At 35.9% G+C, this 19,497-nt stretch overlaps 1 long non-coding RNA gene across 6 annotated transcripts in view; it reads left to right on the plus strand.

Moving 5' to 3' along the window:
• LOC134761786 (uncharacterized) overlaps positions 1–17,888 on the plus strand; it is a 55,064-nt gene extending 37,176 nt beyond the window's left edge. For all 6 annotated transcript variants that reach the window (XR_010140917.1, XR_010140914.1, XR_010140919.1 and 3 more), the window contains 3 exons: positions 8,651–8,735; positions 14,635–14,716; positions 17,659–17,888. This is a non-coding gene — a long non-coding RNA (uncharacterized LOC134761786). The remainder of the gene's footprint in view (positions 1–8,650; positions 8,736–14,634; positions 14,717–17,658) is intronic.
• The last annotated feature ends 1,609 nt before the right edge of the window (positions 17,889–19,497 follow it).

The following is a 19,497-nucleotide window of genomic DNA, read 5'->3' on the forward strand; positions in this document are numbered from 1 at the left end:
TACTTCTATTTACCACAATGACTGACATTAAAACAAAATCCCTGATAATACATAGTATTGTCTTAGAGGTGGAACAACTAGAACTCCCATATGCTCTTGGTAGATTGTAAATTATGAATTGGTACTAACACTTTGGAAAATGATGGAAATATTTACTAAAATTGAACATATGCAAATCCTATGACACAGATTTTTTCCTCCTTGCATATTCCTTAAAATGCAAAAACAAAACCATCCAAATATTCATTAACAGTAGGATGATATATTTATCAAGAATACACATACAGTGGAACACTATGTAGTAAGGAAATAACTACCTTTATATACAATAACATGAACGAATCCCACAAACACAAATTTAGTGACAGAAGCCAGACACTAGATAGTACATACTGCAATTTCACTTACCTGAAATTCAAAAACATGCAAAACAAATTGATAGTGGTAGAAGTCAGAATAGTTTCTTTTGGGAGGAGATAATTATTGAAAGATGACGGGAGGGAGGCTTCTGTTTTGCTGATTTTATATTCTATTTCTTGATCTAGTGGTAGCTACTTGGATATATTCACTTTGTAAAAGTTTGTTGAGATGTATATCTATGTATCTGTCTCTCTCTATATGTATATATGACATATATACATATATAGCTCATATATATATATGAATTGTATACTTTTCTGTATGTATATTAAATTTCAAAAAAATTAACTTTAGAAGGAAAAATTGGCCCTAGGTGGGTCTAAAAATTCCAGTTACCTAAAATGTAGGGCTGCCATATTGTGTAATTGGTGAGTCTGTACTTTCATAATAAGCACAATATAAAAATACTGAAACTTATGCTGCACTTAACAAATTAAGTTTTGTATTGGGACAATCTGAAAAATACGCAGAGACAGTCATTTCCTAATCCTTCTCCCCCAGTAAAAGAATTCTAGCTCATCCCTTTTTTAGCATGACAGCTGGGCAGTAAATGAGTCAATCACTGATCCAAATTTGTTTTAGACTGGGGTTTTAGAACATATATGAACTGCTCAATGTAGGCTTGGCACATATCAAGCACCTAAGATATAAATTATTGTCAATTTTTTGATATTTGCATCCCACTTTACTCTTGAGTTTGCTATTAACTGAAATATCAGAGTCTCTTTCACAAATGGTACCACTACAAACCTCATGCTTGTTCCAATTTTGAACCTATGTAGTAATTCCTGTTTTATTTTGGTACAATTTGTTCAGTTTCCAGTCTGTTGAAATCTTTATGGATTGGGATTTACTTAATTTTATATTCAACATTGGTGAAAATGTTGGTCAGGGAGGACTAAAGATAAAGCCCTATAGACCATCCTTATTAACTTCTATCTTGGCTCACAGTGATCCATTAGACCCTTTTGGACATGGTCATTCAGTCAATTATGACTACTGCTAATGGAACTCACATCTAGTCCATGCTTATTTGGTCAATAAGAATGTAAAGATAGAAATGACATAAAATGGCTGAGTGCAGTGGCTCACGCCTGTAATCCCAGCACTTTGGGAGGCCAAGGTGGGTGGATCACCTGAGGTCAGGAGTTCGAGACCAGCCTGGCCAGCATGGTGAAACCCCATCTCTACTAAAAATACAAAAATTAGCCAGGCATCATGGTGGGCACCCGTAATCCCAGCTCTTCGGGAGGCTGAGACAGGAGAATCGCTTGAACGCAGGAGGCAGAGGTTGCAGTGAGCCGAGATCACACCACTGCACTTCAGCCTGGGCAACAAAGAGTGAGACTCCGTTTCAAAAAAGAAAAAAAAAAGAAATGACATAAAATATCTTTCATAATATTTTTAGATGTCTGTTAGATGTTTGTACTCTTATTTTAGCATGGTCATTTACCTAAACTTTGTTAAAATAGTGAAATATTTCCAAAGCCTCCTAATTTTTTTTACTCCAATCCTAACTCACAGGCAACATTTAATGTATGAATATTGCTTCCAAGAAGAGTGGTGGGATAATATGATGGCAAATTAATCTGGTATAATGAAAAATTTTATAACACTAAATTTTTTTTGTATAAAAGTGTGTGTGCTTTTCCGGGATGTTGTTTGAAGCTTCTTTACTTTTCACTTTTCTCTTTTCACCAGCAGAGGGCAGGTAAGGAAGAGAGAAGAAAATACTATAAAAGTATCTCGTCCTCTATTCAACTATTTAAAACACTTCTCTATTTACAAAGTGAGCTATTTTGTTTTCTCTTTAGTTATGCTATTTTGAAAATAATTGATCTAAGTATAAATTTTAATTTCTTACATATATTTGGTTTAATGAATCTCCAATGAAATTAGTACTTTGAATTTTTAATTGTTTATAAACCAATTATAAATTCAGACTTGAAAAGTCTGAATATTCTTTATATTTTGAAGTGATAAAAAATGTCCCCTTTTATTTTGGGTAATTCAATTAATTAGACTTTTTCCTTTTATGGTTTTCTAATTCAATTATGGGTAAGTTTATGTGAATATTTTCCGTAGACATCTTAACATAGCCATTTGGTCATTTCCTTCAACATGCAGAGTTGTTAAGCATGGTTTTCAGTTTTATTAATCAAGTAATGTATCTTATAAACATAATTGAAGGAAACTCAAATGGGATGTGATGGAGTTTTGTTTTGTTTTTTTTTTTTCAATAATAAACCTTACAGGAATGTTTAAATATAGTTTTAGTAGTATATTAGGATGTTTTCTCTTGAAACTTTAAAATTAATTAATAATAAAACATCTTTTTCAAAACATTAGATGATATGATAAACTATGTAATTCAACAGTTCAGAACAGCTTGCATGTAACCTTTGTTAAATCAGAAGTCAGGTGGCAACCTGGATTTTTGCCTTTTCAGCTTGAATAATGGCATTGTTCTGGAAGCACAGTAGTGGAGAAAGATTGAGTAATTCCTGGGAAGATAAATCCCCATACTGCTTATTCCAAGTACTAGAAATTACTTCTTTCCTTTGCTTATTGATTACCTCATCTTTAAGAATCTCTTTTTAACTGTCAGGCAAGTTTATGTATGAGGACTCCCCTTGGTCATACTAAGGAATATTTCCAAATACTGGACAAAAATGAACTTCCTCAGGTCACCTAATGAATACAAGCTTATAGTTATTATAGCTTAGAACATAGGTGTAGGGGAGAAAACAAAGAAAGGATCCCCGGGACTAAGCAAAAAGGAAATTCTTCCAGTTAGGCAGAGTGATGAAGCTTCAGGCCTAGGGTTGCTGTGATAGCCTCTTTACTGATTGTCCATACAATGTCTTCCTTTTCCACTAGGCCACCATGTGTATTTATTCTACTTTTTTCTTTCTAAAATGCAACACGTTGATGTTATTTCCTTACTCAAAACTCCATACTAACTCCCTTTTGCCAATGATAGTAGGTGTGGGACTTCTTTTTCTGCCATTTCAGACTCTGAACAAGGTCTCAATCTGATTTTCCACATTTACTCCTTCCTCTGCTTTTCACAAACCATGCAAACAGTGCTATTTCAAAAGTATGTCCCTTTCCACTCATGTCGTTCTCAGTCATCTCTGCCTGTCAGAGGCCCCTTGTCTTTCTTTTTATTTAGTTTAATTAAATTAATTAATTTATTATTATTATTATATTTTAAATACTAGGGTACATGTGCACAACGTGCAGGTTTGTTACATATGAATACATGTGTCATGTTGGTGTGCCCATTAACTCGTCATTTACATTAGGTATATCTCCTAATGCTATCCCTCCCCCCTCCCCCAACCCCATGACAGGCCATGGTGTGTGATGTTCCCCATCCTGTGCCCAAGTGTTCTCATTGTTCAATTCCCACCTATGAATGAGAACATGTGGTGTTTGGTTTTCTGTCCTTGTGACAGTTTGCTCGGAATGATGGTTTCCAGCTTCATCCATGTCCCTACAAAGGACATGAACTCATCCTTTTTTATGGCTGCATAGTATTCCATGGTGTATATGTGCAGTGGCCCCTTGTCTTTCAAGATCCATTGTCAATGACATTTTCTCCTGAAGACATATCTTATTCTTAACTGGATGATCTTTGGTGCCTTTAAGTCTCATGGCTATTTGTATCGCTAGAGTGGCCCTCATCATATTCTATTATCTATTATTGGTATTTGTATATTTGTTTCTCTTTATATGCCAACTATAAACTCCTTGATAGTAGGGACTGTGTCTTGGTGTCCCCAGAGATTAGCATGATGTCCTGCAACTGGCAGAGTCATTCAGAGACACCAGGGCTCTTTGTATTTTTTCAGGCCTTCAGTATATTAAAAACTGAAAAATGCCAGGTTACAAAATTGTGGCTTATTTTAAATGTTATGTCAAAAAATGGATGTGATGAAAACACATACATGCCCACAATAATCCCCAATGTAATTGTGTGCTGCTTAAGATAATTATAGGATTTCTAAAATATTTAACTCATGCTATTTTTAAGTTGGCATAGTCTGATAACTGTACACAAGTGTAGTGTTGTATGTTTTGCGTGTTTTCTTCTTTCTGTCTTGTCAGTTTACCTCTAGGATTGTTAATCTGAGGCCTTGGCCAACGGACCCTCTGGACTCTCTATGAGGGGCCCTCACATGTAGATCTCTGATAAATGTTCATTAAACAATGCTATATATAAATATTATACAATGAATTTCTATTTTTGTGTAATCATATTATTCAGAAATAAGGTTGAAAGTTATTAAAGTCTAATTTAATATCTAAATTTAACTTTCAGTTGTTTTACACTTTGAAGGTCAGAGAACTAGATATTGGGGAAGAGTTCTGGGATACATGTGCAGAAGCTGCAAGTTTGTTACACAGGTATACCTGTGCTGTGATGGTTTGCTGCAACCATCAACCCATCATCTACATTAGGTATTAGGTATTTCTCCTAATGCTATCCCTCTCCTTGCCCCCCACCCCCCGACAGGCCCTGGTGTGTGATGTTCCCCTCCCTGTGGCCATAAGTTCTCATTGTTCAACTCCCACTATGAGTGAGAACATGCAGTGTTTGGTTTTCTGTTCCTGTGTTAGTTTGCCGAGAATGATGGTTTCCAGCTTTATCCATTCCCTGCAAAAGACATGAGCTCATTCTTTTTTTATGGCTGCATAGTATTCCATGGTGTATATGTGTCACATTTTCTTTATCCAGTCTATCATTGATGGGCATTTGGGTTGGTTCCAAGTCTTTGTTATCGTGAATAGTGCTGCAATAAATATATGTCTGCATGTGTCTTTATAGTAGAATGATTTATAATCCCTTGGATATATATCCAGTAATGGGATTGCTGGGTCAAATGGTATTTCTAGTTCTAGATCCTTGAGGAACTGCCACACTGTCTTCCATAATGGTTGAACTAATTTACACTCCCACCAACAGTGTAAAAGTGTTCCTATTTCTCCACATACTCTCTAGCATCTGCTGTTTCCTGACTTGTTAATAATCGCCATTCTAACTGGCATGAGATGGTATCTCATTGTGGTTTTGATTTGCATTTCTCTAATGACCAATGATGATGAGGTTTTTTTCCATGTTTGTTCTCTGCGTAATAATGAGTATTCAAATAGGAAGAGAGGAAGTCAAATTGTCTCTGTTTGCAGATGACATGATTGTATATTTAGAAAACCCCATCGTCTCAGCCACAAAACTCCTTAAGCTGATAAGCAACTTCAGCAAAGTCTCAGAATACAAAATCAATGTGCAAAAATCACAAGCATTCCTATACACCAATAATAGACAAACAGCCAAATCATGAGTGAATTCCCACTCACGATTGCTCCAAAGAGAATAAAATACCTAGGAATACAACTTACAAGGGATGTGAAGTACCTCTTCAAGGAGAACTACAAACCATTGCTCAAGGAAATATGAGAGGACACAAACAAATGGAAAAATATTATGCTCATGGATAGGAAGAATCAATATCTTGAAAATGGCCATACTGCCCAAAGTAATTTGTAGATTCAATGATATTCCCATCAAGCTACCATTGACTTTCTTTACAGAATTAGGAAAAACTAGTTTAAATTTCATATGGAACCAAAAGAGAGCCCATCTAGCCAAGACAATCCTTAGCGAAAAGAACAAAGCTGGAGGCATCATGCTATCTGACTTCAAACTATACTACAAAGGCTACAGTAACCAAAACAGCATGATACTGGTACCAAAATGGATATATAGACCCATGGAACAGGACAGAGGCCTCAGAAATAACACCACACATCCACAACCATCTGATCTTTGACAAACCTGATAAAAGCAATGGGGAAAGGATTCCCTCTTTAATAAATGGTGTTGGGAAAACTGGCTAGCCATATGCAGAAAACTGAAACTGGATCCCTTCCTTACACCTTATAAAAAAATTAAGTCAAGATGGATTAAAGACTTAAATGTAAGACCTAAAACCATAAAAACCCTAGAAGAGAACCTAGGCAATACCATTCAAGACATAGGCATGGGCAAAGACTTCATGACTAAAACACCAAAAGCAGTGGCAACAAAAGCCAAAATTGACAAATGGGATCAAATTAAGAACTTCTTTACAGCAAAAGAAGCTATCATCAGAGTGAACAGGCAACCTACAGAATGGGAGAAAATTTTTGCAATCTATCCATCTGAAAAAGGGCTAATATCCAGAATCTACAAGGAACTTAAACAAATTTACAAGAAAAAAACAAACAGCCCCATCAAAAAGTGGGTGAAGGATATGAACAGACACTTTTCAAAAAAAGTACTCATTTTTACTACCTGATTAACTAGTTATGTATTTCCCTGCACTATGAGGCACATGAAGAGTCAAATTGTATTCTCTATGACTCTCCTGAGTTAGTAACAAAGATGAATGCTTCATGAGAATTAGTATAATTTATTTTTCAAAGCTAGCCTACAGGTGGAAAATAATGAAGAATTCTATCACTTCAATGTATTTAGAAATCATTACCATAAGAGTGCAAACTGATATGAATACTCAATCATTCTTTGTTATTGGACAATATAGCTTAATTTTGCATAGTTAGAGGTATGGGATACCTGAGGAGCATAAATACATGAATTATGTATCTTTGTAATTCTCTTTCTAGTATAGAGCATATAAATTAGGCACACCTGGGAGTAAGAACTCATCATAAGAATTACCATTGTTTATTTTTTTTGACATGTATGTATTTAGATTTTTTTATGATATAATCTCATTCCCTTAGACTAGTTAGTAGAATGATATGTTTCAAGCCCTACTTTGGAAATTAACATGAACCCAACATTTCCTATAAAATTATTTTGTAGTGAAAAGGAGAACAAGAAATGAGTTGTTGTAATTCAGCAGTAAGAAAGGAAATTTGGTTGTTTAAACATTAGGCATCAAGTTTTTCTCCTACCTCCATGCAACTGAGAGATTTGATGCTTTTTCAAGGAGCAGGGTTGATTCAAGGAGGAAGGATAGAGATGGATTGGACATAAGGGGTGATGAAGTTTGAATTAATTAACTTATACTAAATGCAGGTGCTTCTGAAATGTCCTCTGCAAGAATCACTTGTAAGAGATACATAATTTAATACAGAAAAACTTGAAAGATGAAGTTATTTGTGAAATTTATTATTTTAAATGTTAATTTATTTACACTTATTTAAAATGTATCACATGTTAAAAACATTGAAAAATCCATAATAGCACTAAAGGTTTTTCTATGACTGGAAGTAAGTTGTAATTTGAATAACTCATCCTCACACCTCTTTCATATTCTCATTTTTATCCACAAATTTTTATATTCACTAAAAGTAAAAAGCATTTTGTTAACCTACAATTTGTTTTTAACTAAAGCACACGAAAGCGTTTTAAATAAATCACAATAGAATTTAACCTTGGGAAAACTGAATATCAATATGCAGATGTGATAAAAATAGGATTTTATGGAAAAAGGTGAGGACAGTTTCATAAAACCTAAGGAAAAATTTCAAGAAGACAGTTTGTACATGCAAAAATATGCCTGAGGCTGGGCACGGTGGCCCATTCTTGTACTCCCAGCACTTTGGGAGGCCAAGGCGGGAGGATCACTTGAGCCCAGGAGTTTGAGACCAGCCTGAGCAACACTGAGAGACCTCATCTCTGCAAAAAATAAACAAAATTAGCTGGGTGTGGTGGCACATGCCTGTAGTCCCAGCTACCCAGGAGACTTAGGTGGGAAGATTGCTTGAGCCAGGGAAGTCGAGGTTGCAGTGGCCTGAGATCACACCACTACACTCCAGCCTGCACGATAGAGTGAGACCCTGTCTCAAAAAACAAACAAACAAAAAATATGCCTGAAGGGATAGTTTTAATACTGCCCAGTACTTTTCAGTTGAGTAGGCATGTATATGTCCAATAGACATCTGAAAATACACACTTATTTGTGGACAAAATCCTGTTAATTATATAATTGTGAAACATGTCCCAACCATGTCAAAGTCTCCAATGAAAATTTAAAATTTATCTTATTTGGAAGGACTATAAATTTTAATATTTCTGTGCAATATTATAAAACAAAACCCACTACGTGGCTTGATTTATATATATAACCACATGGAATTTCATACTGAAGCCCAGCAAAACTTCCATTACCCTCCACATCCATAATTTATCCTTCACTCTTTCTGCCAACCACAGGTGTTGGACAATGATTTGAGGTCTTAGCCTGAACTTTTGAATGAGAGGTGCCCCATCAACTGGACTTCTCCTAAGTGTTGAAAAGGTAAGAGGGTTTTGCCTCTTTATGCACTCCTTTCTTACTATTTGCATTATAACATAACTCTCTCAGAACTCAAGGGAACAAACCATACAGTCTCTTTTGCTAAATGCCAAAAATCAAGAAGCCAGTTGGAGTTTTCAGTCCAAATTATTTCACAAGTGTTACACAGTAGAAAACTTTCCTGGTGGCTCACGCCTGTAATCCCAACACTTTGGGAGGCCGAGGTGGGTGGATCACGAGGTCAGGAGTTTAAGACCAGCCTGGCCAAGATGGTGAAATCCCATCTCTACAAAAAATACAAAAATTAGCCAGGCATGGTGGTGGGCACCTGTAATCCCAACTACTGGGGAGGCTGAAGTAGGGAATTGCTTGAACCTAGGAGGCAGAGATTATAGCGAGCTGAGATCGCGCCACTGCACTCTAGCCTGGGCGACAGACCGACTCCATCTCCAAAAAAGAAAAAAAAAAGAAAAAAAAAAAAGAACAATAACAAAAAAACCAAAACAAAAAACCCCCCCTTTTTTTTTTGTCTCAGTTTGAGGTCTCTTGTTACAAATTTAAAGAAAATTAATTTTACAATTTCCTATTCTCAATGATTTTGATTTACTGACATTTTACCCTACAACAATATAGTAAAAAAGTGTGGTCATGGGATTGGTTAGACCTAATTCAGGACTACCAATACTAGATGTGAGGCTATAGGCAGGTGTGTTAAAGATTCTTTGGAATCTTATTTTACTCAAGAGTAAAATAGTATGTGTAGTAATAATTATTTCATAAGTATATTGAGAGCATTAAATGGGGAATAACAACCACATAAAAGGCTTAGCATATTAGAGACTTAATACAAATCAATTTCTTGCATTTTGCTTATCCTGGATATATCGTGGGTTTGCTTCAGATTGGAAAACAAGACAGCAACAAAGATCCATGTTTCATGCTTCAATGACTTAAAATATTAGTTGTTCTGGCCAGGTGCAGTGGCTCATACCTGTAATCCCAGCACTTCGGGATGCTGAGGTAGGATGATTGCTTGAGCCCAGGAGTTTGGGACCAGACTGGGCAACAAAGTGAGGCCCTGTATCTACAAAAAATAAAAAACGTAGCCAGGCATGGTGGTGTGCACCTGTGATCCCAGATACACGAGATGCTGAAGCAGGAAGATTGCTTGACCTTAGAAGGTTGAAGCTATAGTGAGCCTTGTTTATGCCACTGCATTCCATGTATTAGTTGTTCTACAAATAAAGATATTTTATTTTTAAAACATGTTTTACTAAAAGTTTTTCAATAAGGATGTAAAAACTATTAATGATCAACTTTGACTACTTCCAAAATGCTTTTTTTGAGTGAAATGTTACACCTCTTTGTTAGTTCATTGCAATAATACTTAAATATTTAAAATTGAAAGTCAGTAATGGTAAATATAGAAGAATTAGAGGATAAAATGAGTGGAGATATGGAAAAGTACAGATTGAATATAATTATTTAAGTAAAATACTTTCCTAGAGAAAATAGAAAATAGAACTTTGAGGTTGAATGTCTTTTAATGTAATGTTTTTCTCGAATCCAAGTGTTTTTACAGTATACAATAGGAGTAGAAATTTGTCACCACTCTGTGGCCAAATTCACTTTTTCTTTCTTTTTTATTTTTACATTAAAAAAATTTTACTTTAAGTTCCAGGATACATGTGCAGGATGTGCAGGTTTGTTACATAGGTAAATGTGTTATTTTAAATTTAATTTAACACTTTTTATTTTTAAGTCATACAACTCTCATAGCCAGTAGTTAATATTACCTTGAAAGTTTGGTATGGTTGATGAATTGCATCCTGTTAATAATTGCTACAGATTTTTGAATAATTGCAGACCAGTTTGATGGTCCTGGGTTGGCATAAGAACATGAAGATTTACTTTTTCCTGTGAGCTTTCTTGGGATGAAGAAATTTAGTGGTTTTTTTTTTTAATTTTAAGAAATATTTATTGACTATTTTTTACATGATTTATTTCCCACTGAAAAATAAATCCCACTGGGCATAAAATGTATTTTTTTAAGTCACAGAGTAACCCAACTTGAAGCTAGTTTTTCAGACTTAGGCAGTTCATGCTGTAAGCCTTAGATCTCATGGTCACCCTTGCAAGAGAAATATCTAATTGAAAAAAAATATGAAGGGTATTAATTTTGAAAGTGCTAAAATGACATAAAGGGATCTCACTGGGCTTGAGATATTAAGTATTAAAATTGTTAAAGTTTTAAATTGTTAGTAACTTGTTATTGCATAGAAAATGTGCCAAATTTCAGTAAATAAAAAAACTCTTTTTTTAAAATAAAAATTTACAGAAAAATTATGACGATACTACAAAGAGGTTCTGTACAACCCCCACCCAGTTTCTCTTACTATTAACAACTTAAATTAGTATGTTACATTTGTCACAATTAATGAACCAATATTGATACATTAGTATTAACTAAAGTCAGGGTTCCTTTTATTGGAGAATGGTGTTAGAAACTAAGGTCTGGGCACTGTGGTATGGTGGTTGCTATTGAGATGTCATTACTTTTAGGTTCTCTCTCAGCTGACAGAGCAAAGAAATATATGTGTGTATATTAACCTATGTGTACACATACATCTATGATTATTTCGATATGTAACATCTGTATCTTTATTAAGCTAAATATGAGTTCATATGGTGTCTTCAATTCTGATCAATTACTGTATAGATTATTCTAGCCTCTTCCTCTTGCGTATCTGTAACTTCCTATTTCAAACAGTGAAAAATCTGTCTTCCACTACATACTATCTGCTTACCTAATTTCTCATTTCCAGTTTATGTATACAGTGGTTTCAGAATTATTACATATAGCCCTGTGGGATACAACTTTGTCAACTAGAGTGGTGCTTATGTAGGTTCTTCTACCTTTAGTTTTACTGACTCTACTCATTTCCAAAGTTGCTTAGTCCAGAACATTTCACTCATACTCCTCCTAGTGAAGTTGTTTCATATGTTAGTAACACAGATTCTTTTTTTTGCAGTCTGCATTCCATTTTAGGGTTCCCTCCTCTCCAATCTCCTAAATTATTATTTTTTAAATTCATATACATCAAGGTTTATTCTTTGTGCTGTAAAGTTCTATAGATTTTGACAAATACAAAGTGTCATGTACCCATCATTACAATGTCATACAGAATCGTTTCACTGCCCTAAAAATATCCCTTGTCCTTTGCGTATTCAACCCTTCCCCTCCTTTCCCAAACTCCTGGCAACCACTGATCTGTTTATCGTAGAGCTGTGCCTCTTCCAGAATGCATATAATTGAAATCATACAATATGTAGACTTTTCACGCTGGCTTCTTTTGTTAGAAATATGCATTTAACATTCATCCATGTCCTTACGTGACTTGTAGTTCATTACTTTTTACTGCTGGGTAGTATTCTATCATAGAAATGTACCACAATTTGTTTATCCATTCGCTGATTGAAGTATATCAATATACCTAGGAACATGACTGCTAGATAGTATAGTAAGACTATATTTAGCTTTGCAAGAAACTGCCAAACTGTATTTTAAAGTGGCTGTACCATTGTGCCACCAGCAACTCTTGCCAGTGATCCAGTATTGTCAGTTTTTTGGATTTTAGCCATTCTAAAAGGTGAGTGATGGTATCTCATTGTCGTTTTAATTTGTAATACTCTAATGACAAATGATGGTGGGTTTCTTTTCATATGTTTGTTTTCCATTTGTATATCTTCTTTAGTATGTGTCTGTTCAGATGTTTTGCTTACTTTTTCTAAACTGGGTTGATTGTTTTCTTTTTCTTTTTCTTTTTTTCTTTTGAGACGGAATCTCGCTCTTTAGCCAGGCTGGAGTGCAGTGGCGCCATCTCGGCTCACTGCAAGCTCCGCCTTCCGGGTTCAAGTGATTTTCCTACCTCAGCCTCCCAAGTAGCTGGGACTACAGGTGCCCGCCACCATGCCTGGCTAATTTTTTTGTATTTTTGGTAGAGACGAGGTTTCACCATGTTGGTCAGGCTGGTCTTGAACTCCTGACTGTAGATGATCCGCTCATCTTGGCCTCCCAAAGCTAGGATTACAGGCTAGGATTACAAGTAGGAGAGGCATGAGCCACTATGCCCGTCTGATTGTTTTCTTATTGTTGAGTTTTATATTCCTTTATTTTTGAATGGAGTAAATAAGCACAATAAAACTGGTTGAGAAGATATGCGTTTTAAAAAATCATAATGAATTGTATGATACACATTCTGTTATTTCATGAGAAAAATCATGGAAGAGTCAGTTCAATATTCAGTGAATCATTAATGTGAGGATGTAAAATTTGATACACACACAATTTATTGAGCACTTATCCTATGTTAATCAGTGCGCTAAATTTTTTTGTTTTATATTAACTCATTTAATTCCCACTACAGCCCTGTGTAATGGAAGCTGTTCTTCCCACCATTTTATAAATGATGAAACCTTAGATCACACTCAGTGGAAGAGTTCTAAAGCCCTATGTGGTACTGTCTGATAGAAAATATATTTTAAAATGAGATGATCTAAGGTTTGTTTACCTACAGAGCTAAAGGAAAGTATGTCTTAAATTTAATAATGAGTGATTATAGAAACAGATTACAGGAAACAGTCCATCTTTCTTGAATTATCCAAAGTGTTACAAGCCTCAAATTCATTGTTGTTTGTATGAGAACACATTTAGGTGATCGGATAGAAGTATATAGTTTTTCCCAGATGTTTATTTCACATCAACTTTTTTTTCATCTTTACTTTCTTCAAGACAAGTAGGATAGAATGTAATAATCAAATAGGTTTTTCCCCCACCCCATTTTAGAGCAAATAAATAATTCCAAGAGGCATTTGCTTTGTTATTGGATAAGTAATTAACAAAAAGAATTCCTAAAGACAATTAGAATCATGACCAAACTGGGTCTTGAAAACATAGCAGTGCAATCACAGCCGATGGCTGGCTTGGTGGCTGGCGATGAGCCTGCAGCATGGGACTGGGTGTTCCACCACGGCTTGGCTGTTGTCCAGGGAGCTTTCAGTCGCTGGGGTTCCCACAGTGCCAAGCACAAGGCAGGTGCAGAAAGGATGAAGGTTTCTGTTCCCCATTAGTGTTGAGGGCATGCAGGTCGTCTGACATGAGGGGCATGAGAAGTGAAGTTCCTGCTTTGCTTTGGGTAAGGAATCTGCATTGACAGGGGCTCAAGAACCTGCTTTTATACCTCACATGTCTTAGCCTGGCCTTTGAGATGAGTAGGGAGTTTGAGTGGGAGTTTGAGTTTCCTCTTAGAGAAACAGAACTGAGTGAGGCACTTTCATTTTTTAGTTTCCTAGTACCTTTTGTTAAGAAAAAAAAGCCAAAATGAGTGTTAAAAATTTAAAATTTTTAGATTTTAAATTTGCACTTAAAAAATTAATGCTTTTTTTTTTAGATGGAGTTTTGCTCCTGTTGCCCAGGCTGGAGTGCAATGGCGCGATCTTGGCTCACTGCAACCTCTGCCTCCCAGGTTCAAGCGATTCTCCTGCCTCAGCCTCCTGAATAGCTGGGATTATAGGCGCCTGCCACCACACCCAGCTAATTTTTGTATTTTTAGTAGAGACGAGGCTTCACCGTGTTGGCCAGGCTGGTTTCGATCTCCTGACCTCAGGTGATCCACCTGCCTCGGTCTCCCAAAGTGCTGGGATTACAGGCGTGAGCCACTGTGCCCAGCCAAAATTAATGCTCTTAACATGTAAAAAGTAAAGTGCAGTGGAACTTTGGCACTTATGCAAGATAATACAACTTAAAAGATTTATAAGAATATTAACTGCTAATGAACAGTAGAGGGATCTAATTAACATTGAAAGTTACATGAAGAAAGTGTTTGTCTTCTATTCCCAACAGGGCATCTTTGTAACTATAATGACTCCTGAGAAGATTTTGTTTTCAGTCTTAAAACAGGAATGGGGGAAAAATGTAGGCCTGGGTAAGTACAAAAAAGGGAAATCGAAGGAGACTAGGGAGTTACTGTAGATTTTGCAGGGCTGAGGAAGGTCAGAATAAATACAAGAGACAATGATGCTGGTAATTTTCTTTGGGCTCAGAGAAGTAATGCTTTGCTTTGTCAGAGTTGTAGTAAAATTTAGATCTAAGAAGCTCGTTGGAAGTTGTAGCAGAATCCTGTCTTGTTTACTATGTCCACTGCCTGGCACAGATATGGAACACTATAAGCTTTCCAAAAACATTTGTGGAATGGAATCAGAAAGTCACTTTACTTTCCAAGATGCAATTCTTTATTTTGAAAGATAAATATTTAAAAAGTTTGTAATTTTTTGACATAATTATGACATACATCCTTCCAGGCTTTTTTCAATGCTTATGCAAACATGTATATGTGACCTGTAGGTCTCCTTCTACCCGGTTTTTGGAGTACAAATAAGTCACATCTCTTCTTAACTTTAAATGTTTAAAACATTGAAGTTAGCAAGAAGCCCAGAAACTTTTTCTAAAGAACTTTTTCTACCCCTAATTGTCCAAGAACTCCAAGTTTTCTTGGTTCAAAGAGGTAATTTCTGTATCTAAACGCTAGAAAAAGGAGAATATGAAGGATCTGACTAGTCCATTGTCACATGCCCCACCCCATTTTCTGCTGCAAGAGCCTCTGTCACCACAGCATTGTGTCACTGATGAAAATAGGTCCTCCCACAGAGTCAGATGCATCCCAGTCTATTGCTACTATTATCACCCTGTTGGAACAGATCCCTGCACAGGTCACAGCAGTTCCTGGAAGATGAAACTCATTCTCCCAGCCTTAATATCAGCCAGGAATACTTTATTCTTGGACTTCCAAAGTTGCTATAGTAGTTTCCAAAGCCCACCTAGCACCTAAGGATGGGTGAGTAAAGACAAGCTTCCAGTTTCAGCTGCAGAAACAAGAACCCATCTCCCACCACATAGTAGGTGTCGGCATTAAACTTCTCTCTTATGATGTAATGTGTTCTCCTTGGGATCTTTGGTATTTCTGTTTGCATACTTCAGTTGGGTTCATCTCAACGCACCAAACAGATTCTAACTACACTGAATCTCAAAAGAAATAGAAGTAGTCTTTGTCAAGCCATAGAAAAGAGCTTGCTCTTCTTTCTTCTCCTCCTAGACACCTACATACTTTTCATTCCTCTAATGAAGAGGGTCCATTCAATAAATTCAGAAGAAATGAAGAAAAAAATACAAGTCTAGTTTGTGATAAGTCCTTGTTTTCACCTAAACAGAGAAGCAAGAACATAAATTATATAAGGCACCTTCTCTTAAATAAACAAAAGAGTTCTATGTGGTCTAGTTACACAGAGATCACAGTGATTAACTACTCAGCTCTGGAGCCAGACAACTGGGTTTGTTCAGATTCTGGCACTCTTTCTTGAATTTGGGCATGGCATTTGACCTTCTGTACCTCAGTTTCTTCATTTTTAAATTGGGATGTTAATAATAAAATGTACTAACTTTATAGGGTCTTTCCTGAGGCACATAATGTAATTTAAACAACAAACAAGTATACATAACAGACATTTTTTTCTTGCAAAGACGGTACCATACTAAACTTAATTTGCTTTTTTTGAAAAATTATATTTTTAGGTAAAACTTTTAAGTTAATTTTTTTGGGTGAAAAACATGATACAAATTTATCAATTTGATTTTGCTTCATTAGCATGAAGGGACTTCATTAGCATGAAGGGACTTTGTTCTAGAAGGGACTTAGGCAATTTTCATACATTTCTTTAAATATAATTTTTGCACATGTAAATAAGAGTTCCAAAGTATTTTGCCATCACTTCATCAGTGTTGCCTCTCAACAGCCTTTGAAGCGAGGAGATGCCAGTCACTGTCTCAGACACAAGGATGCAGGCTGTGGAGGCCAGTGAGCCATAGTCACCGAACTGGGAATTGACTGTCCTTTTGACCACACAGATTAATCACTGTAGTTTCACCAATCACATTGAACTTGAAGATCAATAAATGACCCTAAAACAATGAGATTTCATAGACTCTTTCTATATAGTGGAAGTTAAACAAATCAGAAAGGAGTCCCTAAACCTGTGAATTCTTGAATTTTAGTTTTCCAGGTCAACAAGCCTTCTTTAAGTGACTTCATATCCTGTCCTTGGTTTTTGATCATAGACTGGTATAAGAAATGACCATAAAATAAATGTTTTTGAGAAAATTATAGCTGAGAATACTGTCCATGATGCCACTCAGTGATATAAGTCTCTAAACAGCAAACTGTTCCACGAATGGGGTGGAGGGAGGATAGTTTTTCTTTCCAGGTGAACTTACATACTGCCTTTTCTCAGATATCAGATTATGAGAATAATACAATGGACTGGGCTTTGACAGCCAAGACTTTCAGAATTGCTGTTAGTGCCCATGTGCAATAAAATTTTTCTATCATGTCTCTTATTATTATTTCAAATGCCCTGTTTTACTTTACTGTTTTGATTACTAATTATCTATTTAGAGGGAAACAGTTATAAATAAATAATTCACTGTTCTATTTACTGTGCACTCCTGCCTTTCTAAATATAACTCTTCTATGTAGCATGTAAATTATCACAGAACTTATCTCAGAAAAAATATCACTACTTTTCTTTTTAGAATTCAAATTTATAATATCTAATTCTATAGATGGCATCTGGCCTTTAGCATGATATCACCAATGAAAATTTAATGTGTTATGAATTCCCTTGTTTCTAGAAAAGCTTCAGCAGGAAAATGAGAAGAGAACCCATAAAAACCATAAAACATTTCATGAATGGTAGCTTTAGAAAATCTTACAGGATTTGGTAGTTTTTACATTTATGACAAAGTTGTATTTTTGATATTGTTCATAATTATTTCAGTTCATTAGCAGCATTAATAAGCTCCCGTTTTGTACAGCTTGAAGATCTTTAAGACTTCCTTAATGAGAAACTACCTTTAAGTTACAGAAGACCCATCAGGATGCCAAATTCCATCTGGACACAGTTACAAATACACCACTGTTGATGAGCTGAAAATTACAGCAACCAAACAACAGAGCTTTAAAATGTTATTTCAAGACAAGGGGACATTTTCACCATATAAAAATAGAAGTTTGCCTCTAAATAAAAATGATTTTACAATTGCAAGAGTACTTGATTTACCCCTTTTCATTTAGTTCAAATACCAACAATTTCTTAAGGAATGAGAAATTCCCATGTTCCTGAGAATTCTGATAGCTTTCAGAGAGTTCAGTTTTCTGTAGCATTCCATTTTGCAATCCTACACAAATTTCTGATTTATAACCAGTGGTGTGTAATGATAATTTCTAATATTTATTAAGTGTTTATTGGGTTCTAAGTGCTTTATGTCTGATATATGTATCACATTTAATTTATTTCATCCAGTGGTTCTCAACTGGGGACAACTTTGTACCTCTCTCCCTAAGATATTTGGCAATCTCTGGAGATAGTCCTGGATCTCCAGATCTATCTGTCACAACCTAGGATGTATGTGGTCCTACGAGCATACAGTGAGTAGAAGCTAGAGATACTGCTGAACATTCTACAGTACAAGGGCAACCCCCACATCAAAGAATTATCCACACCAAAATGTCAATAGTACTGAGGTAGAAAGACCCTAACTTAATCTGTTCAACAATCCTATGAGGTGATTTTTTTTTTTTTTGAGATAAGGTCTCACTCTGTCACCTAAGCTGGAGTGCAGTGGCATGATCACAGCTCACTGCAGCATCGATCTCCCAGGCTCAAGCCATCCACCTGCCTCAGCCTTCCAAGTAGCTGAGATCAGAAGCATGCACCACCACACCTGGCTATTTTTTTGATTTTTTGTAGAGACAAGGTCTTACTGTGTTGCCTAGGCTGATCTCAAACTCCTGAGCTCAAGCAATCCTCCTGCCTCAGCTTCTCAAAATGCTGGGATTACAGGCATGAGCCATGGTACCTGACCAAGGTGGGTGTATTTAACCTCATTTTCAGGCAAGGAAACAAAACACAGAAAGGTTAAGTAGTTTACTTAAGGTCACAGAGCTAAGTGTGGTGCCAGGATTGAAAACCTAGTTCTTTATTGCTTTAGCACAAGCTATTTCCACTATACTCTGTCATGTTCAGAGAATGTTGATGTCCATCAGTAGATTCTGAATTTTGAAGGATGGAGATACTGCCTTATTCTGTACATCTGCTTTAGCACCCAAGCTCTTGCTTGGTGAAAAATTAATAGTAAACATTCATCTTTTGAGCATCTTCAAATATCCCCTTTAGAATGACATTCAGTAACCCCAAGAGAAAATGGTTGTTTGAGTGTATATACTGTATTACAAAATAAGGGGTGAATTCAAAGGAAAACATAAGATGCAATTCGTGCCTCCAAGGAGGTTGTAGGGAAGAGGGGTTATGAATGTATGTAAATAGAAGTTGGTGTGCGTGTGTGTTTATAAACAGAATTGTCAGACCAAACATTATTTTGGAAGCAGTAAAAGTAAACTAGAATCTGGCCTAGTCATGTCCCAGGACACCTCTTTCAAGTCCTGAAACATCTTTGTAAGACTGTAATGTGTGTTTACATCCTAGGTAATCACTGTGGCCCACTGTTGAAGAGCTGTGGCTGTTCTTACCCTTCTAGCTTAGATAAACTTATAAGCACAACCAGACTACATATATGAAGCTGAAGAGACCTTGTCTTTTTTTAATGAGCTTTTCTTCCCTATAGGAGTGGCTATTTCTTTTCTTCTTCCACATT

This window comes from Pongo abelii, chromosome 6 (genome assembly GCF_028885655.2).
Source record: "Pongo abelii isolate AG06213 chromosome 6, NHGRI_mPonAbe1-v2.0_pri, whole genome shotgun sequence".
Lineage (NCBI taxonomy): Eukaryota > Metazoa > Chordata > Mammalia > Primates > Hominidae > Pongo > Pongo abelii.